This window comes from Mobula birostris, chromosome 27 (assembly GCF_030028105.1).
Source record: "Mobula birostris isolate sMobBir1 chromosome 27, sMobBir1.hap1, whole genome shotgun sequence".
Classification (NCBI taxonomy): domain Eukaryota; kingdom Metazoa; phylum Chordata; class Chondrichthyes; order Myliobatiformes; family Myliobatidae; genus Mobula; species Mobula birostris.
This window is the reverse complement of record NC_092396.1, coordinates 37,624,733-37,650,495: the sequence shown is the minus strand read 5'-3', so window position 1 is coordinate 37,650,495 and position 25,763 is coordinate 37,624,733.

Genomic DNA, 25,763 nt, shown 5'->3' with positions numbered 1-25,763 from the left:
GGCGGCTCTGTTGTTTTTAACATATGGCTGTTTGGCCCGCTTCTCTTCCTCGGTACCAAATCTTTCTGCTGCCACAGTTACAATCACTGTTGTCATTATCTGCAATCTCCTCTCCACACCACGTTTGGCCACTGTTTCCAACACTAGATCTACATCCTCATCAAATCGTTGCCACTCTGCTGTCTGGCAGGCTTTGGGTCAGCTGATCTGCACGGTCTGAGATGTGATGTTGGGATGCAGAGCTTGTACCATGCAGAGGCTCCGGGTATTGTGGGGTGCTTTCTGACCCTTCTCCTCCTCTGTCTCACCAGATCGGCAATCTGCGCACTGTGGTGCTCTCTGTTGCTTTTGACGCTTCATCCTTGACCGGTGGATTTTCAAGCCTCTCTGGTTCTTACAAATTTTGCCACAGATGCACTGTATACTCGCTGTCGTTTGTTCATTGCACTGGGTCGGTGGCCTTGTATCCGTCCGGTTGGGAAACTCTTCGTTCCCCCCCACTTCGGGCTTCCCTGGGGGTATCTTTCCATTCTTTGATCCATACCCTTCTTGGGTACTCCTTTACAGGAGCTGTGGTTAGGGCTGCTAATCCACCCCGCCCTGGTTTGCTGTCTTTCCAGGCTGCCAACTAGACTCTTCCTGGTAGTCACCAAACTTTCTTGGTTGTCAACCAGACTCTTCCTGGTGGTCACTGGTATCCCAGGAGGTAGCTCTCACAGAAACATCTGCATGATGCTAAGCTAGGGCACATCATCAGTGATGTTACCTGGGGTCATCAGGTGTTTCGTGTCTTTCGGCATCATACACCCTTGCCCAGGCAATCCGACCGGGGTTGATCAGACCCCGGCCTGTGTCCTAGCAGCAACCTATGGATCTGCCCTCTTTATCCAGAGCCATCTTGACTCTTTCTCTGCTGCATCTGTGGTGATAGAAATGGCTCTCCTTCTTCTCTCTTCCGTGATTCCAAGTGCAGTGTATACTTTGCAGAGCGACTGGCCTGCAAAGCCACGACATTCGACCTCCACGGGCCAACACCTTGCTCTCTAGCCTCTTCTTTGTTCTTCAGATCTTCATACTTGGCTCTTTTCTGTTCTTAGGCCTCCCCCATGTGTTCTTCCCACGGCACGGTAAGCTCAAGCATAGAACGTGCTTTGATGAGTCGGACCACAACACAATGTCGGGCCGCAATGTAGTCTCTGTGATGTGGGGAGGAAACTGCGGCTGTTTTCCCAGGTCTGCTTTCAGCTTCCGGTCCTGCGCAGTGAAGAGCAGCCCGGTTGCTTTCTGGTGTTCTATTGGTCTTTCCCCCTCTTTGACAAAGCAGATGGTATTCTTGACTGGTTAATCACGACTGGAGTACAGGTGATAAATGGTTAATACACTCAATTTCATTTCTAAAAGGGTTTAACTAATGAATTTAATATTAGACATACAGTGCATACTTTCCTCGCATGAATATAGTGATAAGTCAATTATCAGGGGAGGACAGGGGAGCTTGAAGTAAGTGTTGAACGAACTTCCAGTAGAAGTGGTAGACGCAGGTTCGATATTATCATTTAAAGAAAAATTGGATAGGTATATGGACAAGAAAGGAGTGGAGGGTTGTGGGCTGAGTGCAGGTTGGCGGGACAAGGTGAGAGTAGTGTTCGGCACGGACTAGAAGGGCCGAGATGGCCTGTTTCCGTGCTGTAATTGTTATACAGTTATATAAGTCACTTATAAGTCAATAGCATCATAACATTTTAAGTAACGTTTGGATATTAAACACACAGCACAGATTTTGCCCGTATGAACACACAAAATCATTGCAATACATCAATATTGCTGAATCAGTGGGAGCCCTGGGCTTGTTTCCCTGCAAGATCGAGGGGTGATGGGAGACAGCGATACTCGAACAGAGTTCCTTATGTCCAGTCTATTCCGCAATTTAGTTTTCGTTTCATTCATTGCAGAGATATGTTGGAAAGGGAAGCAATGTTTTCAGTGCTTTCGTAGCTATCTCAGGATATTGAGCCTTGACTTTGATCCAGAATGTCGACAGAGATGTTATATCAAACATACTTTTCAGCCCGCCATCATTTGCAAGCTCGAGGAGTTGATCTCCTTCCCGCGCTGATATGGATGACGCGGGTAATGACCTCGTGTGCGTTCAAGCTCAACAGTGGGCGTGACAAGGAATGAGGAAAGGTGCAGCTACTCATATCGTTTCCTCGCAGCCCGGTAGCACATGCTTTGCGGCCCGGTACTGGTCCGCGGCCGGGTGGTTGGGGACCGCTGCTCTAGCGTACCAGTCTTCTCACAGAGGGGGCAAGCTGGTCGTTCTGCAAAGCCTCAGCAATGCAGGTTGGATGGGCTAGGAAGGACGTCATCAACAGCCTGGGTAAGGAACTTGCTCTGAGGAGATGCCAGTCAATATTAGGAAAGTTAGAAATCATCCTTAACAACAACCCTATTATTATTGCACCGTTCCAGAATCTGCCTCCCTATCTGCTCCTCAATGTCCCTGTTACTATTAGTGGGGTCTGTAAAAACATCCAGTAGAGTTATTGCCCCCTTCCTGTTTCTGACTTCCACCCACATTGACTCAATAGCCAATCCCTCCATGACTTCCTCCTTTTCTGCAGCTGTGATACTACCCCGATTAGCAGTGCCACATCATTCAATCTTTAATGGGAAAATTCTTTATCTCTGGTGAAGAGCAATGATAGTGAAATTTACAGGTTAAACATGCACTATCTCTTTGATTGTTAATGTTGTCTTCACTAAGTGTTAACCTCCTTGCTTCAGCACACAGATGTTACCATCTCCACATTTACAATAATAGAATTAATTAACAATATTTTGAATAATCTCAGTGTACTTCTCGACTTGTTTGATTATTTGAAATTCATTTCTCTCTGGAGGAAAGATAACTTATTTTTAATGTATCTTTCAATATCGTTTCTCATAATTTTTACCTATGCTCACCAGTGTAATTTTATTTGTGCATTTATGTAATAACTTTAACATGATTACAATTTTTCATAGTACTTCACAGCAGCATTCTCAGACAAAATATGACACTTAGCCTTAGATATGAAATACTTCAACAAGCAACTCACAACCTCGCCAAAGTATTACATTTCAAGAATGAGTGAGAAGCACCAGGTGGCAAGGTGTAAGGCAGAAATTCTAGAGCCAATGAAGCTGAAGGCATGGCTGCCAGGATAGTTGAAAGAAGACAGGAAATTATTGCAAGCTTGTTGGTTTGGGGAGATTGCAGAGACAGGAAAACCCATAGTCACTGAGGCATTAGAGAACAGGATGATTATATTAAAATCTAATTGCTGATGGACAGGGAGCAAATTTAGATCCACAAGCATGGTGGTGAATGGTGAACATGTCTTTTGAGTTTGACAAATGGATTTGCACCAGATCAGATTTTGGCGAGTGATCAGGAGAACAAAGGACAAGTTGACCAATGTGGTGGATGAAAGTTATAATGGCAGATGAGCTGAAGGAGGAATGAGTAATATTTCAAAGGCTGAAGTAGATAGTTTTTATGATCAAACATGGGGTGATAAACTCATCTCATATCTAATGAAACACTAAAAGTCAGAACTGTGGAGATCAGCCTTTGTACTACTATGGAGAGGGGTGGAGTTTTTGCTAAGGGTATGATGTTTGAGTGCAAAGACTTTGATTCTTCCAGTATTACATATGGACAACAGCAGTAACTACGTCAAGTTGCTGTTTATTGATTACAGCTCCTTGTCCAATGCTGTCATCCCTTCAGTATTAGTCAACAAGCTCCAAAATTGGCGCCTGTATACCCCTCTGCAACTGAATCGTTAACTTCCTCATTGGAATACCACAGTCAATGTGGATCAGAAATAACATCTCCTCACTGATAATTAACTTAGGCACACCTCAAGGGTGCATGCTTAGCCCACTGCTTTATTCTCTTTATGCTCATGACTGCATGGCTAGCTCAAACAGCATTTATAAATTTGCCGATGACACATCTATTCTTGGAACAATCTCAGATGGTAATGAGGAAGTGAGGAGTGAGGTAGATCAGCTGGATGATTGTTTGAAGCCCACAATCAATTCCTTGGACAAGGAGTGCGGACCAAGGAATTGATTGTGGGCTTCAAAAAGGGGAAATTAGAGGAACACTCACCAGTCCTCATCAAGAGGTCAGCAGTGTAAAGTGTGCGCAGTTTCAAGTTCCAAGGTGTTAACATCTCAGAGGATTTATCCTAAGCCCAACATATTAATGCAATTGCATAGAAGGTACGACAGTCGTTATACTTCATTAGGAGGTTGAGAAGATTTGGCATGTTACCAAAGACTCCAGCAAATTTCTACAGATGTTCCATAAAGAGCATTCTGACTGAAATGGAAGCACCAATGCACAGTATTGGGAAAAAGGTTAATAGACAAATTTTAGTTTTGAATTTAATAGTGCTAGCATCAAGTCAGCATTGAACCCATATTGGCGTAATGATCTGCTTGGCCTGGGTAAGTATAATGGGCACCCATTATTAGTGTACTAATGCCCTTGCCATTGTAGTACTTGATGTAACTCAATGTAAGTGTATGTGTGACTATGTATAAGTCATCACATTGGAACCAATTTAAAAACCTATAGATTCCAAACAATGGGCACTTAAAAGCCTTTCTTTTGTGCAACTGTCTTTAAGTATTGCTTATGTTCTGCTGGGTATTATACAGCTTTGTGCAAATTTACTTCTCTGTTCTATCCATTCATTCTACTTTGGAAATTCCTGATTCGTTGTAAAGTATTCCAGATACTGAAATCCCAAGTGCCATTGTTTAAACATATATCTTTCTTCCTTATTTAATGCAATTTTGAACTTCTGAGATGACAAAACGATACGTTAGGTGAGTGAAAGGCCTTGGGCCTGAAGTGTAAAGTATTTGTTTTTGCTCACATCCTTACCAACCTGTTGCATGTTTCCACCAGCTTTTGTTATTGTGATAAATCAGGCATCGTATTTTCGCTTGCTGCTCCTGAGGGAAGGTCCATGTATTCGAATGATCTCTCGTTCTTTTGATGCTGTTGGAGGATGCAAGGTTTAATTGACGCAGTTTGTAGATTGGACTCTAATCCACATTAAGATGTGTTCTATTTTCTGGATGCTCCTTTTATTTGTTGCTATTTTTGGGCGATTTTGAATTGGGGCAGCCTGCAGATAATGAACACTGAGCTGAACTGAAATATGCCTTTTGATCTTGTGCTCTATATTCTGTGCTTTTGCTCAGGTTTTTTTGTTGCCTTTTTTTTAACGTGGGTGGGTGTGGTTGATGATTTTCCTTGAACTGATTCTATGGTTTTCTTTGTTTTGTAGCTGTCTGTGGGGAAGACAAATCTCAGGGTTGTATACTGTATACACTGATTATAAATGTACTTTGAATCTTTTGTATCATGTACATAGTTCAGTAGCCACTGAGATGGTTAATCCATACTGATGAATTAGATTAGTTTAGATTATGAGGACACTCAGTCCTCGTTTATTGTCATTTAGAAATGTATGCATGCATTAAGAAATGATACAATGTTCCTCCAGAGTGAAATCACAAAAAAAAAGGACAAACCAAAGACTAACACTGACAAGACCATATAATTATAACATATAATTACAGCAGTGCAAAGCAATACCATAATTTGATTAAAAAAACAGACCATGGGAACAGTAAAAAAAAGTCTCAAAGTTCTGATTGACTCCTGATAGTCCCCGATAGCAGGCAGCAGAAGGGAGAAACTCTCTCTGCCATAAACCTCCAGGCACTGTCAACTGTCAATGCATTGGAAGTACCTGACCCCAGCCGACTCTGAGTCTGTCCAAAACTTCGAGCCTCTGACCAGCCCTTTGACACCGAGCACCGAGCACCATCTCTGCCGAGCGCTTCGACCCCATCCCGGCCGCCGAGCAACAAGCAAAGCCGAGGATTCGGGGCCTTCCCCTCCGGAGATTCTGGATCACACAGTATAACAGCGGCAGCAAAAAAGGCATTTCAGAAGTTTCTCCAGATGTTCCTCCGTTCACTCATGTCTGTCTCCATCAAATCAGAATTGTGCACGGCACCCTACTTGACGGATTACAGATGTCATTCACAGGAGTGGCCATGCAAGCTGTGTCGCACCACCATCTTCTCCTCCTCCTCGAATGAGACCTAGTGCATAAGTGTTTTTGTATGGCTGATTTATTATTATCCACGTGAGCAGAATATCACAGCTTTTACATTCTTGCTTTCAAGTTGGTGCAAATTAATAGTTTTGTGCATGGCTAACAGATGCTGTTTTTCCATTACGTTATTCATGGGACAAGATGTTAGTTTTTTAGTGACATGATATTGCGCCAATCTTGTCGTTTCCACTGAGGAAATTGTAGTTAACAAGGGTGAGTGGTTAATTGCTGAGGAAGCAAACATTCATCTCTTTGGTAATGAATACTGGCTTGAAGGAGTGGACTGTTGCCTTTAGGATGTAACCACTGGCAAATAGAAGCAAATATTTGGCTGTTTCAAGATTGCACCATGACCATAAGACCATAAGACACAGGAACAGAATGAGGCTATTTGGCCTATCGACTCTGTTCCTCCATTCAATTGTGACTGATTTATTTTCCCTCTCGATTCCATTCTCCTGCCTTCTCCCTGTGACCTTTGATGCATAACGTTGCCTACATATACGATTGATTCCACCCAATTTTCTCATACCAACTCCTCGGAGAGGGTGAGCAAATATCGCAAAATTGCTTGCTGATGCCTGAAGTCAATAATGTAAACTCAGGAGAGCATTCTGACTGATATTAATATTTTTTGTTAAACAACCATAACTTGAGGGGAAAAAGACCTGGAAAAAAGATGCACTGAAGTTCATTGTTTGTTTGTTGTTTCAATATCATGCAGTGAAAGGTAATATTAGAACCTGAGGCACACATTATGGATGTTTAAATCATCTTTCGTTGAAACCTTTCAGATGCTCTAACAATTGATGAAAAATGTTATTGCAGTTACCGGGCTTGTTTTGCCCCAAGCTCAGAGAAAAAAGACCTAGCCTTTATTGAACTACAGAACTCCTCATCTTTATTGCTTTGCTGATCTTATGAATATTACGGACATAACTGGAATTAGCATCTTTTATTAGTTGATGCTGCCAATCACAAGCCATATATCTGAGTCAAGTTATTTAAGAGCAGTTATGGTGCCTATCCCTCCAAGAGGTCCATTACTTTGTCATGGTTTGGAGACTTGCATGCCTCAATGACCCAGAAAGCTATGTTGGCTGGAGTCAGGGCTTTATACTTTGGCTCTTAGAAAGATCACCCATGTCAAACAGGTCAAAGGGTAGAAGCCAGACTAAGAGTGGTCCACTAGTCCTCCAGATTCGGGGGTTCAACTCAGGGCTAACAACCCTGAATGGTAAAACAGAAATGTTATGGAAACAGCAATAAGGAATCCTTCTACATCTGAGTGTGATGGTATTCCAGACTCTCTGGTACTTGGATTACTGACAGTAGTGAAAACTGAGAGAAAGCTACCTATATGATGGAAGAAGCCCTGAACACCACCAGAGATGAAGGACCTTCATTGCTGCCCTAAACACCAGCAATGTAATGGTCAGTATGTCAGTATGGAGCTATCACATAGCCTGCAAAGCAGCTGCATGTGTGACGACTTGTCCTTCTGTCTCTTATATAACATGGTTATTATGTTCAAAGGACAATCTGTCTGCAAAAGCCTAATGTCTTGGTTTGCAGTACCTTTATTTATTTTCCCTGTTCAATCCAGTGACATTTAGTAGAATATCTAATTAGAGTTACAAACCTCGCCGGGAAATTAGAAATAATGAGAACAGTGTGATGTAACACCAACGTCCATATAATTGTCATTCTCTCTTTATTAGATGGTTAAAACAAACCATAATAAAACTATCAGGAATTGAACTAACGCTTTGCATTCATTTGTCACCTGTTAACATCAAACAAAAATTGACACCAGGTCAGAGGATATTGATCATTTCAGGAGTGTTTTGGAGAAGACAGATGTAATGTAATTTATATAGTAGCTCTTAACCCAACAGTATGACGTTCTAGGAATATGATGAATTACTAAGAGACACAGAGAACTGCTGAAACATCAGCTTCTCATTTATTCTGCTCTCTCCAACTACATTGTTTGTCTACAGAAGTTATAACTGTGAGTTTGTTTAAGTGTACTATACTGTGTCCCCTTTTCAAGAAAATCTGTTAAAATCAATTAATCAATTCGAAGGTTAAAGGTTCATTTTTTATCGAATCATACAACTCTGAAATTCTTCTTCTCCAGATAGCCACGAAACCAAGAAAGAAAAGAACAGCAGTATGATTATCAACCCCCAAATCCCCCCTCCCTGCACAAAAAAAGAACAAAAACGGAACAGGCACATCGACCCCCCAAATCCCTCTCCCCACATACAATACAATGAGAAAGGTTGGGTGAAAAACACAGAATATAAACTATACGACTAAAAAATGTCTACAGTCCAAATCCATATCCAAAACTCAGAAAACCTTGATAATACTTGCCACAGTGGCAGGCTCTCCGCCTGCGGCCACAGAGCAATCCTACCAGCAATCAAATGGCAGACAGCTAGTGCTCACCTTCTGCATTCGCCTCACTGTTTCAATCTCCCTCGTCACTTTAATCAGTGAATATTGAAGCTTTAATTGGTGGAATGGGGTCCAACATCGGCACAAACCCCATCCCACAGCCTTCTCGCCACGAGGATCATGCACGCTGCCTCTGACTCTCAGAATCCTCTTGGGGACTGCTAAAACACCCAAATGATCTCCAAACTGAAAATCACAGGCTCCAAAAGTTAATATCTATTAATCAATTTAATCTGTAAGAGCTTTTCAAAGTGGAAATTATACCATTGGCAGTGCATCCTTTCCTTGACGTGAGACACAAACACAAGAGATTCTGCAGATGCTGAAAATCTTAAGCAACACACACAATATTCTGGAGGAACTCAGCAAGTCAGTCAGCATCTGTGGAGGGGAGTAAATAGTTAATGTTTCAGGCTGAGACCTTTCATCAGGACTGTAAAACAAAGGGGCAGAAGAAGGTGGGGGCTGGGGAAGGAATGCAAGCTAGCAGGTGACAGGTGAGACCAGGTAAGTGGGGAGGTGGGTGGGTGGGGCAAGAGCGATAAAGTAAGAAGCTGGAAGGTGACAGGTGGAAGAAGTAGAGGGCTGACAAAAAAAGAATGCAATAGACCAATATCAGACCATGGAAGAAAGGAAAAGAGGGGTAACCAGAGGGAGGACAAGAGAAGGCGTGAGAGAGTAACCAGAATGGGGAACAGAAAAAGAGAGAAGGGGGAGAAATTACCAGAAGTTAGAGAATTCAATGTTTGTGCCAAGAGGTTGGAGGTTATTATTCTGCTGCATAGATGCTGCCTGACTTGCTGAGACTCTCCAGCATTTTGTATGTGTTGAGAGGTGTCATTTCTTGGTTCAATTCTACAGAATCTTGTTCTTTCTTCCACTGTCCCCACAAGATCAACAATAGGATTACCTTACCGGTATTTGGTGGTCAATGTGACTTAATGAGCCGAAGGCCTCATTTTTTGTTGAACAACTCTATGATTCCGCCATCAATAGACTTGGGAGAATTGTGTGTACTTTTCCAATTCTGTCACCTCTTTATACTGCACATCTACATAAACTCTGTAACATCCCAGTTCCTAATGCCAGGTTTGTTTAGTGCATTAGACACAAAAACTGAAGGCCCATATGCAGCACTAGCTCTGCTGATAAGCTGTGACAATGCACAATAGATCTCAATTCGTTGACAGAACACTCTGATGTTATACAGCATCTGATGTGTTTATTTTTATTCAGTAACAACCTAAAATTGCCAAACATTGATCAAACCCTTTCCACAGCAGTCAATATGTTCTCTCTTCAGGAAGGCCCATTGTACACGTGTGTCTACTGGCATTGCAATTTAATAGATTGCCCTTAGTTTATCCACTCAAGGTATATTTAGTAAAAAATCTGGCAACTGGTTTCATGCTCAGAATACCAGAGTATCTAATGTGCAGCTTTTGTCTCTATGCAGAACTTAGTGTAAACACTCTGTGCCTCACTTCATCTATTCGTGTTCAGTTAACAGCTCATTGTTAATATATAGTATACCTCCATGTCTTCCTCTGTATATTTGTCTGAATCACTCTATCTTTTTAAGGTATTTTTCAAACATCTACCTGAAAATAATATTTTTGTACATTTTCAGTTATCTCCATTGCTGCAAATGGAAAACTATCCACTATATTCAATGTGAAAATTATACTCTCATACCCCATGTTTGAGCACTACAATGGTAACTTTGACAATGTATCTGAAATTGTATTTTGATTCAAAGATCTATGTTTGATTGTGTAATGATATTGAGGTCAGGTAACATTCACCTTTGCATTTTCAGTGCAGCCATGGAGAGCATCACTGTCTTTGGACTGTTAGGGTATATTCTGGAATTATGGAATATCGGAAATACTAATTTCAATAGCAACCAGTTTTCAGATCTGAATGTGGATTGTGGATTGAATTTAAAATGCAGTTCAGAACAACCGTGGTCTTGGAGCTGCAGACTGGGGTCAATTGCAAACCAGGAAACGTCCATTGACCAAGGGACACCCCATTGACCTGAGATGTCTGCATATGCATGAAAGCAGATCAGAGACAGCGGTGATTAACGTTCAATTTAGGGTGTCTGGAGTGTTGGTGTGAAGACCTTGGTGTTTGAAAATTATATGTAACTAAAGGAAGCATTATGAATGCATTGTAACTATAGAACTGTCCCACTGTTACCTTTAATCTTTAGCATATAATTTTGGGTCAGGGAGCCTTTCTCCAGAGTGACAGCAGGGCCATGGTTTGTTAATATGGTAAAAATCCTGTAGGAACTGATGAAATGTTTTCATGCCAAAGACATTTCTCAATGCCTCTTCTTCAAACTGTTCAACAATGCAAATTATATAAACAAATGTGTTTTCTTTAGCTGTCAAGTTTCAAAATGTATTAAAAATCATTAAAGAATCTTGAATCATTTTACACAATTCAAGACTCAAAGACTTTTCTTGCATAAATTTTCTATTTCCCAAATCCATTTTTAATCACTCTTTAGTAACTACTGTAATTGTATCAGCACTGTTGCAAGAAGTAGAATATATAAGTTTAAAATGTTTTCAGTTTTCCATGCTTGCAGCTTACTCATACCTTGGGTAATGCACCATTGAGTACATTTATATGGATCGTTGCTACAAGAAAGAAGTTATCCATCATCCATCCACTATTGAAGCCATTACTACCATTGCACAGGAAATACAGAATGTCCCACATCACCAGGTTCTGGAACAGTTATTACTCTACAACCACCAGGCTCCTGATCCACAAGGATAATAAATCAGCCATGATGAAATGGTGCAGCAGACTGGACGGACCAAATAGCCTAATTCTGCTCCTGTGTCTTATGGTCTGATAATGTCAACCAACACGGCCCTCAACTGATTCTAGGACTTACAGGCTCATTGCAAGGACTCTTTATAACTCATGGTCTCAGTATTATTCTTTAAGTTTGTAGTGTTTATCTTCTTTTGCACATTGGTTGTTTATGTTTTTTTCTGTAAATGCTATTGTATTTCCTTTTTTTTCTCTGTCTGTGTCTGCCAGGAAATGAATCTCAGTGTAGTATATGGTAACATATACGTACTTTGGTGTATACATTTACTTTGGACTTGAACTTTGAACCTTTTCTTTGACTGGTTACAATCTATTTGGATCAAATTTTAGCCCCAAAAAAAACTTCTGCAGGTAGACTAGCAGCAAGAGTGCGTTTAAATCAACATTAAAAGGCGTGTCTTAGACTCCTTAGTCCAGTGAGACATCCTTCCTACAGTTAGCCTCTTAAGCTATTTAAGAATCTTGTAGTTTCTATGAGATCTCCCCTCATTCTTTTAAACTCCTGGGAATAAAGTCCCAGTCAACTCAATCATTCCTCAGAGTTCCAACCCATTGTCACACAAACCAGCCGAGTGAATTTTTGCTGCATTTCTTCTATAGCAAGTAATTCCATTCTTAGAGAGGTGACTAAACTGTATAAAAACAGTTTTAGCTTCTATTTTCTAACCCAATCCATGTCCATCAATACTAATGGAATAATGTGATAGTGTCAAAGTCCAATCCTACGTGTATGTAGGGTAAGACAGGGCTGTCGTGAAGCTGTATAGGCTAATCTCTGGATTACAGAGACATTGGTGGACTCCAACCATACCATTGACTTTGGATGATGGAGATAGAAGGTCATCAACAACACAGAAACAGGCCCTTCAGCCCATCTTGTCCTTGCTGAATCATTTAAATTCCATTTAAGTGACAAAGGTATGTCTGCTTGCCCATGATAAAGTGATTTGCTAATATATTGATAACTGTCCATTTAACTAAACTTTAAATTTAATCAGCTTTTGGCTTTTGTAAATACTAAAAAAAAAAGTCAATTTTCTACTGTTCACTCTGGATTCAATGTTTCATGCAGGATTAAATACAAGATTCTGAGGTATGTTTAATAATTCAAATTTAAGTTGCTCACTGATTAAATCTGAAATAAGCTTGTCACACAGTTCACAGTCGAAGGAAGTCCTAAAGTTGCATTCCTGAGATAGGTTCTTCAAAAAGTCTCTGAGTGTCTTGCCTGACTTGTGAATTCTCATTCCAAGTTTGCAACTGTCCAGAGTTTTCAAGTTTCTGTAGATTTAGACAGGATGGTAGAATTTAATGTTGCAAAATACAAGTTGTTACATTTGGTGTTGGTATTGCAATTGATTTATAATTGTCACATGTACCAAAATACAGTGAAAAGCTTGTCTTACATACTATTTATACAGATCAAATCACTACATGGTTCGTTGAGATATAATATGGTAAAACAACAACAATACCGAATAAAGTTTAAAAGCTACTGAAAGTGTGCAGTACAGGTAAATGATAAAGTACAAGAGGTAGTTTGAGGTAGATTGTGAGGTCAAGAGTCCATCTTATCATACACAATGTCCATTCAAGCGTCTGATAACAGTGGCATAGAAGCTATCCTTGAGGCTGTAGGAACGTGCTTTCTGGCTTTTGCGTCCTCCAATGGGAGAAAGGAGATGAGAGAGTGTCTAAGGTGGGTGGGGTCTTCGATTATGTGGCTGCTTTACTGAGGCGCAGAGAAGTATAGACAGAGTCCTTATGGGGGAGAGGCTGGTTACAGTGATGTGCTGAGTAATGTCTACAACTCTCTGTAGTTCCTTGCGGTAACGTGCAGAACAGTTGCCATACCAAGTTGTTATGCATCCAGATACAATGCTTTCTACAGCGTGTCGATGAAAGTTGGTAAGAATTGAGGGGGACTTGACGATTTTGATTTTGTCCCCTGAGGAAGTAGAGGTGTCGTATGAGTATGCCTTCCTGGTTCTGACATAAAAGTGGTTTGAACTAGGACAGGCTATTGATGATATTCACACCTAGAATCTGAGTCATCATTACTAGAGATGTGGACCATTGCAGAGGCATCATCTGCAGCATGGAGATGGAGCAGACTTTAAGTAGTTAAGTAGTTTTAAGTAGTAAGCCTTTAAATAATTAAGACCAAAATTGGGCCCTTGAAGACAGAAACGGGTGAATTTATTAAAGGGAACAAGGAAATGGCAGATGAGTTGAACAGGTACTTTGGATCTGTCTTCACTAGGGAAGACACAAACAATCTCCCAGATATAATAGCAGCCAAAGGACTGAGGGTAATAGATGAACTGAAGGAAATTTATATTAAACAGGAAATAATGTTGGATAGACTGTTGGGTCTGAAGGCTGATAAGTCCCTGGGACCTGATGGTCTGCATCCCAGGGTACTTAAGGAGGTGGCTTTAGAAATAGTGGACGCATTAGTAATCATTTTCCAATGTTCTATAGATTCAGGATCCGTTCCTGTGGATTGGAGGGCGGCTAATGTTGTCCCTGTCTTCAAGAAGGGAGGAAGAGAGAAAACAGGGAATTATAGACCGGTTAGCCTGACGTCGGTGGTGGGAAAGATGCTGGAGTCAATTATAAGAGATGAAATTACGACCCATCTGGATAGCAGTAACAGAATCGCTCCGAGTCAGCATGGATTTATGAAGGGGAAATCGTACTTGAGCTTGACTAATCTTCTGGAATTTTTTGAGGATGTAACTATGAAAATGGACAAGGGAGAGCCAGTGGATATAGTGTACCTGGACTTTCAGAAAGCTTTTGACAAAGTCCCACATAAGAGATTAGTGGGAAAAATTAGGGCACATGGTATTGGGAGCAGAATACTGACATGGATTGAAAATTGGCTGGCTTACAAAAAACAAAGAGTAGCGATTAACGGGTCCCTTTTGGAATGGCATGTGGTGACCAGTGGGGTACCGCAGGGTTCAGTGCTGGGACCGCAGCTGTTTACAATATATATTAATGATTTAGATGAGCGAATTAAAAGTAACAGTAGCAAATTTGCCGATGACACAAAGCTGGGTGGCAGTGTGAAATGTGAGGAGGGTGTTATGAGAATGCAGGGTGACTTGGACAGGCTGGGTGAGTGGGCAGATGCATGGCAGATGCAGTTTAATGTGGATAATTCTGAGGTTATCCACTTTGGTGGTAAGAATAGGAAGGCAGATTATTATCTAAACGGAAACAAGTTAGAAAAAGGGGAAGTACAACAAGATCTAGGTGTTCTTGTACATCAGTCACTGAAAGCAAGCATGCAAGTACAGTAGGCTGTGAAGAAAGCTAATGACATGCTGGCCTTCATAACAAAGGGAATTGAGTATAAGAGCAAAGAGGTCCTTCTGCAGCTGTACAGGGCCCTGGTGAGACCACACCTGGAGTACTGGATACTGATTGTGGATGATCAGCCATGATCACAGTGAATGGTGGTGCTGGCTCAAAGAGCCGAATGGCATACTCCTGCACCTATTGTCTATTGTCTATAACCAATCACGAGTAGGGGGCAGAGGATGCAACCTTGTGGAGAACCAGTGTCTGGAATAATCATGGCGAAGGCGTTGCCACGTATCCTTACTTACTGTTTGTTAATCAGAACGTCAAGGATCCAGTTGCAGAGGGAGGCATTAACTCCCAGTTTTGGAGTTTTTCCTGGGAAACTGGAGTTAATGCATGCCTTGACCAGTTTCACGAAACATTTCATGGTAGTAGATGTTAGAGCCATTGGGTAGTAGTTATTAAGGCAAGTTTTCTTGTCTTTCTTGGGTACCGAAATGATAGCGGACTTCTTAAAGCAGGAGGGAACCTCTGCCTGAAGCAGGGAGAGTTTAAAAATATCCTTAAATACCCCTGCCAGCTGATCTGCACGAGATCTAAGGAGACGGTCAGGAACACTATCCAAGCCCGATGCTTTCCATGGGTTCACCCTCTAGAAGACCAATGTCAGTGACTAGATTCAGTAGCACTGGAAACTGTCAAGGTGGGATGTGGCACACCCATTCCCTTATGTTCAAAGTGTGCAGAGAATATGTTAAACTCATCTGGAAAGGATGTGCTGTTGTTAGCAAAGCTGTCCAACATAGTTTTGTAACCCATTATAGCATGTTAGCTCTGCTATGGCTGTGGACTAGACTGAGACTCGATTTTAGACAGGTACTGTCTCTAGCATCTCTGATAGCCTTACAGAAGTCATATCTTGATTTCACATAAAGGTCAGGGTCACCTGATTCGAATGTTACTGACATCAGAAAAGCTTGGATCTCCTGGTTCATCCATGGTATCCGATTTCAACACACACAGGTTGTCCTCTTTGGTACAGAGTCCTCAGCACACTTGATAAACTCTGAAATGGCAGATTTTGGTGGAGAGATTAAGGTAAGGCAACGTAAATTAGAGGATGCAATTCCAAAGTGGGTACATGAACAGAGATATCTTGTATGTGCATGTGTGTAGTTCATTGACAGTGGTAGGGCAGGCAGAGAAAGTGATTAAACATGCACTTGGGATTTTGGGTTTTATAATTGGAGACATAAATAACAAGAATAAGGAAGGCAGGATGAACCTTTGTAAAACAGTGTACAAAAAATCTAGGATGGTGTTCAGCTCTGTGTAACCCACTTTACCTCATACAGGATGAAACTTTCACACAGGATGAACCTTTGTCAAACAGTTGTACAGCAAATCTAGGATGATGTTCATCCCTGTGTAATACACTTTACCTCAGGTGTGAAACTCTTAGAAAGCATGAAGAAAAAAATTATAAGCAATGATTCCAGGAATGAAGATAGATTGGAGAACCTGGAATTTTCATTCGAAGAGAGAAAGTAGCAAGGGGAGCTGATAAGGGTACTTAAAATCAAGAAGTGATGGACTTGGATAGAAAGTGACTGAGAGGTCAAGAGTTAGGTTATCTAAAAGAATAGTAAAGGACAAAAAAAATCAAAAGTACCATGGGAAAAATGTTGTACACAACACGTTTACAGGTAACTCTGGAGGGAGATTCAATTGGGATTTGGATAAATATTTAAGAGTGAAGTATTTAGGGGGCAGCACAGTAGTGTGGGGGTTAGCGCAATGCCTTACAGCACTAGAGACCCTGGTTCAATTCCCGCTGCTGCCTCTAAGGAGTTTGTACGTTCTTCCTGTGGCCATGTGGGTTCCTCTGTTTTCTCTGGTTTCATCCCATATCCCAGAGATGTATGGGTCAGTCGGTTAATTGGTCACACAGATGGAATTTGGCAGTGCAGGCTTGCTGGGCCGAAAGGGTCAGTTACGGTACTGTATCTCTAAATGAGGAAAAGTACATTTGCAGGCCATTGTGAAGTGGGTGGGAGAGTGGAATTATCTTGATTGTTCTTGCTTAGAGGTTGCTAACAACTTACAGCCCAAATGGTTTTATTCAGGAGTTGTAACCATTCTGTGGTTCAGTGAACGGAACTGGCTATTTGTGCTCTGTGTGTAGCAGTGTTACAGGTGTTTTCTCACCATTATTACCAATTTCCACTGTGGTATTTGCTCTATAAAAGGTATCTACATAAGGCCGAAAAGTGTTGTAACCTGATCACATCAACCAAGGCTTCCATTGTAACCAACTCATACTCAGCAGCCATGTTTGTCTCTCCTTCTGTCTTGATTTCCATGAAAACAGACATCACTAAATCACAGTTCTTCCAAATCTGTAGTTCTGACTTTAAGCTAACAACATTCCACTTTTAATGAGATTCCTATGACCCAGGACTTGTTGGGAGCTCTCTTACCCCAATGCACTGATATGCTCCCTAGCTCCTCACATTTTGGCATGACGACCTCTGTAAATCTTTCACTTCTCACACAAAACATTTGCAACAACCTTTCCTGAGCCATGTTCTCCTTAGCATCAAAGTACTTAATAGGAGCCCCTCAAAACCCCATTGTTTCTTCTCACACACGTATCTACGGTGACCTTTGCCCTTGTGCCCACATGTGCTGACACTCACAGGGTCAATCACCTCAACACTGATCAATGTCAATGTTGCTGGTGTCTCAACTGCCTCCGTCACTAACAGTGCTTGCACTCATGAAGAAGTACTCTCATTTCACTTGAAGTCTTTTTTCTCCTGCATTTGACATCCTAATAACCAGTTTATAACGTTTACTGGGTGAAACAATCTGTAGATTCTGGAAATCAAATCGAGACACAGAAAATGCTGGAGGAACTCAGCAGGCCAGGCAGCATCTATGGAAAAGAGTGAACAGTCAATGCTTCGGGCTGAGACCCTCATCCGGACTGGGAAAAAAAGAAAGAGAAGTTAGAGCAAGAAGGTGGGAGGGGGAGGGGAGGAAGGTGGGACGTAATAGATAAAACTGGGAGAGCCGGAGGGGTGAAGTAAAGAGCTGGGGAATTGATAGGTGAAAGAGATAAAGGACTGCAGAAGGGGGAATCTGATAGGAGAGGGTAGAAGACCATGGAAGAAAGGGGGAGGAGCACCGGTGGGAGGTGATGGGCAGGATAGACGACAGGTGATAGAGGGAAGTGGGAATGGGAAGGTGAGGGCGTAATTACAGGAGGATTGAGAAATTAATGTTCATGCCATCAGGTTGGAGGCTACCCAGATAGAATATAAGGTTTTGCTCCTCCAACCTGAGTGTGGCCTCATCGCAGCAGTGGAGGAGGACATGGAGTGAATGTCAGAATGGGAATGGGAAGTAGAATTGAGATGTGTAGCCACTGGAAGAGCTTGCTTTTTCTGGCGCTCAGAGAAGCAGTCTCCCAATCTACGTTGGGTCTCACCAATATAAAGGAAGCCACACCAGGAGCAACAGATGCAGTAGATGACCTTGTTCGACTCACAGGTGAAGTGTTGCCTCACTTGGAAGGACTGTTTGTTGCCCTGAATAGGAGTGAGGGAGGAGGTGTAGGGGCAGGTGTGGCACTGATTCCACTTGCAAGAATAAGTGCCAGGAGGGAGATCGGTGGGGAGGGATGAATGGACAATGGAGTTGGAAGGTGTAAGTAGGGAGAGGAGGGAAAGATGTACTTGGTGGTGGGATCCTGTTGGAGATGGCAGAAGTCACGCAGAATTACATGCTGGATGCAGAGGCTACTGAGGTGGTAAGTGAGGACAAGATTAACCCTATCCCTAGTGGAGTGATGGGAGGATGGGGTGAGGACAGACGTGCGCAAAATGGAAGAGATGTGAGTGAAGCCAGCATTGACATGGAGGAAGGAAAGCCCCTTTCTTTGAAGGAGGAGGACATCTCATTCATTCTGGAATGAAAAGCCACAGTGCAGATGTGGCAGAGGCAGAGGAACAGAGGAGGGGATGGCATTTTTACTAATGACAGGATGGGAAGAGGTATAGTCCAGGTACCTATGAGAATCAGTGCGCTTACAAAAAATAGCAGTAGATACACTGTTTCCAGAAATAGAGACAGAGAGATCAATAAAGGGGAGCGAGTTGTTGGAAATGGACCAGGTAAATTTGAGGGCAGAGTGGAAGCTGGAGGCAAAGTTGATAAATTTGATGAGATCGGTATGGGTGCAGGAAGCAGCCCCAATATAGTCATCATTGTAGCACTGGAAAAGTTACCAGGTGATCCCGGTGTAGGCTTGGAACATGGACTGTTCCAAGTAGCTGTCCAAAAGGCAGGCATAGCTGGGACCCATGAAAGTGCCCATGGCTACATCTTTGGTTGGAGGAAGTAAGGGGAGCCAAAGGAGAAATTGATGAGTGTGAGGACCAATTCTCCAGGTGGAGGAGTGGTGGTGGAGGGGAACAGGTAAGGGCTGTTATCTAGAAAGAAGCAGAGAGCTTTAAGGCTTTCCTGATGGGGGATGGAAGTGCATAGAGACTGGACATCGATGGTAAAAATGAGACAATCAGGGTCAGGAAATGAAGTCATTGAAAAGATCCAGAGTGTGTGAAGTGCCCCAGATGAAGGTAGGGAGGGGCTGAACTGGGGAGATAAAAGTCAAGGTATGCAGATATAAATTCGGTGGAGCAGGAACAAGCAGAAACAAATGGTCTACCTGGATAGGCGTGTTTGTGGATCTTGGGTAGGAGGTGGAAATGGGAGGTGCAGGGTGAGGGAACTATGAGGTTGGTGGCAGTGAATGGGAGATCCCCAGTTAATAAGGTAAGTAATGGTGCGGGAAACAATAGCCTGGTTCTCCTTAGTGGGGTCCAGCTCGAGGGGTAAGTAAGAGGAGGTGTCTGTGAATTGTTGCCAGGCCCCAGCAAGGTAGAGGTCAGTCCACCAGACTACTACGGTGACCCCTTATCTGCTGGTTTGATGGTGAAGTTAGGATCAGTTCAGAGAGAGTGGAGATGCAGTACATTCAGAGGAGTGAGGTTCGAATCGGAGAGAGGAGTGGTGAAGTTGAGACGTTTGATGTCCTGCTGGCAGTTAGGAACGAAAAGTTCCAGAGCAGGTAGAAGACCAGTTCCAAGAAGAGGAGGAGGGTTGAAGATGGGAGAAGGGGCCATCAGTGTGGGCTGGCGAATCCTTGCCAAAGATGTCAGCACAGAGATGACGGCGGCGAAAGAAGAGCTTAGTGTCATGACAGATGCGGAACTCACTGAGGTGCAACTGCAGGGGGACAAAAATGGGGCCTTTAATGAGGACAGAACGTTCTGCCATAGAGAGGGGAAGATCAGGGGGAATTGCAAAGACCCGCCACAGATGACAGGACCCAAGAGCTTGCAATGGGACTTGACAGACGTGGGTTAGCAGAGTGGTGGTGGGGGAAGGGGAGGCTGGGGTTCCAGTGGTATAATGTTTACTGGTGTCTACTATCAAGACATGGCTGCCCTGACAAGCACTTACGAATACTGAGGATACAGCATGATTGAATGTCAGCCATGGTACTCAGCAGTAGAGGTGCTGAATCAGAACCCTTCACTGTCAAGAGAGGAGTCTAACAGGTCTGTATCATTGCCCCCATCCTATTTGCCATTTTTATTGATGTTCACTGGCTAAGAACTATGACAGGGAATTCAAATCATATATAGAATGGACGGCCGGCTCAACTGGTTCAAGGCCAAGAACAAGGTCAGCACCAACATTATCATGGAGCTTCAGTTTATGAATAACAATGACATCACAGCACACTCTAAACTAGACCACCAATATATTCTGAAAGTCTTTGCCAAGGCATAGAGGGCCTTGAGTGTTGTTTTGAACATAAAAATGATACAGGTCATATATCAGCTACTGCCTAACCAGCATTCTTTCCTCAAAATCAGAAATCAACCACCATCTGAGTAGTGCTAGAGGAGCCTATTCAAGATTAAGGAAAAGAGTCTTTGAATACTGTGACCTATAGGTCCAAACAAGCCTTTAGGTCTATAGAGCAGTCATCCTTCCTACGTTACTGTATGGAGCTGAATTGTGGACCAACTGCAGAAAGCACCCAGAAACCTGGAACAATACCACCAAAGAGCTTTATAAACAATTTTGAGGATCAGCTGGATTGACAGACACACCAACATAAACAGCATCTTCACCACTGGGAAGACATTGCACTTAATAGATACACCTGGAGGAAATCTGTTCAAGAGGGAGCTATGCTACAAGAGAATGACCCACAACATAAGGAAAGACTGAAAATAGGACTTTATAGGACCCAGCAACTGAAGACAGTCATCTTAGGAGAAATAGTTAAAATCAGGGTGCTGTGAGAGACTGGAATTAGGGGTACAGAAAACTTGGACACCGTTTTCGTACAGTAATGATTCTATTCCTTGATTCTGAAGAAGGTTAATGAAAAAAACATGGAGAAATGCTATCGATGAAATTCAAATCACATTAATTTTTCCATTATATCTTTTCTCCACCAATAGCCAATGTAGGCAATTATGACCTAATATACATACAGTGTATTAAGGACATGGGAAGTAATGTTTTAGGTAAGTACATGTTTATTTTGGAAATTATAAGCATTACCTAATGAAGATCTGGAGAATATGAGTTTGCAAATGAGTTCCTGCCAAATCCTATTTTCAGGTCTGTGATCTTGGACACCTTGGGGAACATAAGCTGCCCTATTTTCCTTTTATTTCAGAATTAAAGTCAAATCACAGTCAGCATTCAATACCTGAATAAGATATTGGCTGTGAAATTAGACTTGGTTCCTGTTAAATTTGAGAAAAAAGCTATTAATTATGGATAGTGAAGAAGGTTGTGAAAGAACTTGGCAAGACATAGACCTGTTGGAAATGTAGGCAGAGAAACGGCAGATGTGATTTAATCTGGACAAAAATGTGAAGCGTTATACTTTTGGAGTCATATGTAAGGGGAAAACTGAACAATTAATGGTAAGGCGTTTAGGAAAATTCATGTATAGAGGGTTTTTGAGGTGCAAGTCCGTAGCTCCCTGAATGCAGCAATAAAGGTACACAAGGAGTTAAAGAAGGCATTAGTTAGGATGTGGAGTAACAAATCATGTTATACCTGTATGAAGTTTTGGTTAGGCCACATTTGGAACACTGTACGCAGTTTTAGTTGACATGTTATGGGAAGGATTTGGAGGCTTTGAAGAGAGTGTAAAAGAGTTTCACCAGGATGTTGCCTAGATTAGAGACTATAACCTATCAGGAAAGATTGGACAAACTTGGATTGTCTTCTCTGGAGGCCAAGGGGTGGACTGATAGAAGTTTAGAAAATTATGAGTGGTATAGGCATGGCAGATAGTGTCTTTTTCAGAGTCAAAGTTCAAAATTCAGAGTGCAAAGAATGTATAACTTATACAACCTTGAGATTTGTTTGCTTATAGGCAGTCGCAAAGCAAAGAAACCGAAAGAAGCTGATTTAAAAAATTAAGACCAACTCCCCAGTGCCCACAGAGAAAGAGAAAAAAAAACACAAAACAAATCATATAATCAACAGAAGTGATCAAAAACAGCAGCATTCCAAACCAAATTGAGTCTTTAGATCCAAATCCTTCGAGCAGCCCAGAGTAGGCCCAAGGTCTTGGTATTCAGTTCATATTAGTGGGGCAAATCACTGCAAACTTTGCAGACACGAAGCACAGCAGCCAGGGTCAATTTCACAGCCTTAGCATTGTGGAGAGAGAAGTCCCCAAACTATCTGTGCTGGTGTTTAAGTTGTCCGAATCTTGAACTAGCACCTGGATCCTGCTGCCAGGAAATTGCTCCAGGCCTAGATTTCAATGCCAAAGGAGCTTTCTCAACCCCTCTAAATCCGTTCGGCACCCAGAGCAATCCAACCTCGTCCTACTCTCAACAGACTGCCTTTCCAGTCTATATGGGCCAGCACTTAGATTGTCGTAACAGTGGATTGTACCTTGCATAAGGACCTGGGCCTCGCCATGGCGAGTCACTCTGGGCCTTGTACACGCAACCACCAATTGATTCACTTCTGACCTGGATTTCAAAGCTGATGAAGCTGTTCTTGACCTCTCCAATTTGGCTTGGTGCTCAGAGCGATCCACCCTCGTACGAGGGTTAGTTGGATGGGCAGCAGAACTCCACTGTCCTATCTTCTCTCCTCCAAATCACTCATTTTTTTCCCCCCTGTTGGTATATAGATTCCATTTGGCTCAATATTTTAGAATTCATAGCTCCTGGAGGAAATGCATTGGCACACTGGGTGTTTTTCCGAACTCCCTGCATCAAGTGAATTGTATAGCTTTATAAGTGATAAACATTAATTTTAATCCTTTTTTTTATATATTGTAAAACTAAGTAGAGGCCCATATTGATGGGGGTATGTACAGCATACTAAATCATACATACATGTTGTACTACATCAGTCCCAGGTGCACCATGTTCTTTTCATCAAGGCATATTGCCTGAGCTGAAAAAAATAAAAACAAGTTCTTGAGCTACAGAACTTAGTCTGAAAATTTCATTGGCAAAGATTGATCTTGAAAATAAATACGGTGTAGTTCGATGACAGTAATTCACCAAAAAATAGCAAAATTGGCTTATGGTGATTGTGTGAAAAACAACTTCCATTAGCCGAGGGTCATAGCATGATGGAGTCAGAGAAACAGAACAGCTGCATCTGCCAAGTCATTCTCACTGGCAGTTATGTAAGATGTTGATGAGGCTGTACTTGGTGTATTTGGAACAGTTTTGTTGTTATGTTATAGGAAAGATGTTATTAAACTAGGAAGAGTACAGAAACATGATTAACCAGGATGTTGCCTGGACTTGGGGTCCGAAGTTACCAGGAGAGGTTGCATACACTAGGACTTTATTCTTGGAATGTAGGAGATTAATGGGTGACCTGATAAGATCATGAGGGATATAGAAGATATAGTCAGGTGTATTAGTATTACAGTGGAGTAAAGGGAATTGCAGAGGCATGAAAGAGGAGTCAGAATTGATTGGAAGGGGACACTACAAGGAAGATGGCTGGAGTTTCTGGGGGGAATTCAGAAGACACAGGATGGATACATCCCAAAGATGATAAAGTATTCTAAAGGGAAGATGAGGCAACTGTAGCTGACAAGGAATGTCAAAGACAGCATAAAAGCAAAATGGGGGACTTATGATATAGCAAAAAATAGTGGCAAGTTAGAGGATTGGAAGCTTTTAAAAACCAGCAGAAGGCAACTACAAGAGCCACAAGGAGAGACAAGATGAAATGTGAAGGTAAACTATTCAATAATATAAAACATGATGCCAAAAGTTTTTTCAAATATATAAAGAGTAAATGAGAGGTGAGACTAGGTACTGGACCGCTGGAAAACAAAGCTGGAGAGGTAGTAATGAGGGACAAAGAAATAGCAGATAAACTTAATAAGTATTTTATGTCGGTCTTCACAATGGAAGACACTGGCCAAAATTTTGAGAGTGTCAGAAGGCAGCAGTGAGTGTTGATGGTATTACTAAGGAAAAGGTAGTTGGGAAGCTGAAAGGTCTGAAAGTAGATAAGTCATCTGGGCTAGGTGAAATACACTCCAGGGTGTGAAAGAGGTCACTGAAACGTTTGTGGAGGCACTAGTGATCATCTTTCAAGAGTTACTGGATTATGGAATGGTTCTGGAGAACTGGAAAATTGAAAATATTACTCCGATGTTTAAGAAGGGAGGGAGGCAGAGGAAGGAAAGTTCTAGGCCAGTCAGACTAAGTTCAGTGGTTGGGAAGATGTTGGACTAAGGATGATGTTTCAAGGTATTTGGAGGCATGTGATAAAATAGGCCAAAGTCAGCATGGTTTCCTAAAGGGGAAATCTTGCCTGACAAATCTGTCGGAACTCTTGGCAAATAGCAGGCAGGATAGACAAAGGAGAGCCAGTGGAAGTTGTTTATTTGGATTTTTGGAAGACCTTTGTCAATGTGTTGCACATGAGGCTGTTTAGCAAGTGAAGAACCCATGGTATTAGGGCAATGTTTCCTAAGGTTTTTCAGCCCAACACCCCCCCCAAAGCACTTTCATGCTTGCAAACACCCCCCCCACCCCCCCACACACAAAGCACCTCCATGCTTGCCAAAGCCCCTGTTAGGCACAATATACTTTCTGGCGCCCTCCATAGTGTAAAAAACATGTCTACCGTATGCTAACATGAGAAAAAATGATTCTGCTTTAAATTTTTATTTGTCATTAAACCTAGCTTACACAGTATCTGTGCACTGTACAACAATCCATGCAGGTGTTCACACGCTGTGCATAGTCGATATACAATGTCTTCACTTATTTCATCAATATGATGGGCGACGGAGTTATTACTCAGAGCATTTGATTTTAAGATACTTGTGTCCATTTTGAGAACAGTGGTGAGCACTTCTGATACAGCAGGCGTTATTAATCTTACATCAATTTTATGAGATTTTCCACACTTTGCTATCATTTTGCAAATGTAATAAGAAGCAATAAGACCACTATCAAGGTCACTTTTAGCTTTCTTGGCAAATGGCTCGAGTGTGCAATGCTTTTCAAATGCTTCCTTCATCTTCTGGAACCGAGTCATAGTCATAGTCATACTTTATTGATCCCGGGGGAAATTGGTTTTCGTTACAGTTGCACCATAAATAATAAATAGTAATAGAACCATAAATAGTTAAATAGTAATATGTAAATTATGCCAGTAAATTATGAAAGAAGTCCAGGACCAGCCTATCGGCTCAGGGTGTCTGACCCTCCAAGGGAGGAGTTATAAAGTTTGATGGCCACAGGCAGGAATGACTTCCTATGACGCTCTGTGTTGCATCTCGGTGGAATGAGTCTCTGGCTGAATGTACTCCAGTACATTATGTAGTGG